This window comes from Cupressus sempervirens, chromosome 5, assembly GCF_028749045.1.
Source record: "Cupressus sempervirens isolate cs-2001-9-10 chromosome 5, ASM2874904v1, whole genome shotgun sequence".
NCBI classification, from domain to species: Eukaryota; Viridiplantae; Streptophyta; class Pinopsida; order Cupressales; family Cupressaceae; genus Cupressus; species Cupressus sempervirens.
Genome location: NC_143122.1, coordinates 418,212,699 through 418,214,278, shown reverse-complemented (window position 1 = coordinate 418,214,278; position 1,580 = coordinate 418,212,699).

Here is a 1,580-nt window from a genome sequence, read left to right as displayed (position 1 = left end):
GCTTCTTCATTGGTTACTTTGTGGTAGGACCAGTTATGTTGTAGCAGGTTCTTGCACATCCACTACACCTAATGATTGTTGTTGCTCAATTTGTTGTTCCTCAGGTTGTGGGACCACTTGACTTTCATGTACTATATTAGACTCTAATATCTGGATATTTATTACAATTGGTTGCTCATCTTCCAAATTATTAGTTTGGGTGGCCATGTCCACTGTTGCAGTTTGTTACTCTTTTTCTCTGTCTTCACAATTTCTTTGTCCACACCCTTTTCTTCAACTGCCATCTACAACAACTGTGTTGTTGGAGAACATTGCACCATCCACTTGTAAAAAAGTGTGTCATCTGGGCAATTAAAGCTCAATATTTCTTTTTCCATTTTTAGAATATCTTTTTCCAATTTCAATAATTCAATAAAATCTTGTTTGAAAGAATCAAAATATTTGAACTTACACAACCTCTTCGGTGGTTCTTGCAAACCATAAATAGTTCTCTTTATTTTCTAATTTATTTAACTTGATACTCTTTAATTCTTTCAAATCATTTGCCCATTCTTCTTTATCCTTTATTATACCTATATCTTTGAGTGCATGGGGCAAAAGATCATAATTCTTACTGAGGTATCTGGAGAAACATTGATTCAATCTTCTCTGTAGCATGTCCCTCTTATCATAAAAACTTAGGAGATCACTAGCTTGATCAAAGGTTTTTTTCTATTTGATCATTAGAGTGATCAATAATTGAGCAACATAGGGCTATGAGAGCATCATCCCTACTAATCCACTTATTCAAAATTGGCCTCAAGGTGGCTTCACTATTATTTAAATCATTCCATATCTCTACCAACCTTGACAATTCCAAGCAGAAAAGAGGCCAACCTACCCTGTCCACTAGATACACAATTGTATCTTTGATCCTGTCCTCATGTTGGATGCCTAGTTCAACATGTAGTGACTAGATCTGAGCTACCTCCTCGTTTAGCTCATCAGCTGTGTAAAGTTCTGGTTGTTGGGGAGTGCTTGGAATTTCCAAAATTGGAATAGTATTATAAGGTGGCATAGGGGGAGGACCAACTGTAATTCTGAGTTGTCTAGAATGTCTTTCTGCTTTACCTTTTCTAGATTTTTCCAGATTTGCAATTTTATTCTCTAATTGGTAGGTTTGTCTACCCCTTTCATCATAGGCTTCTAGTACCTTCTCAAAATTTTCATTCAACTCTAAGAATTTATTTTTATCTTTAGCTATGACCACCACCTCAAAATCTATTGCCTCTTTATTCATCTGGGCCACCTTTTTACTGTCCACTTCCTCTACTCTATAGACCATGAGACTACTTGTATGCTCAGAATCTAAGACTTCTTGAATTCTAGCCTTGTCTCTTTTATGGATGGACCACATAACTAAGGCTTTATGGTCGTCACTATATTTGACCCCTTTATGAGCTTGTATCACTTCATCCTTAGTCCCAAACTTGGTCTCTTTCTCTCTCCTCACTACATCAAAGACCATTGCATTAGCAATGTCCCATTTTGGCAGTATGAAAACTCTCGAATCCTTTAATAATTGCCTTCCCCCTGTAGGG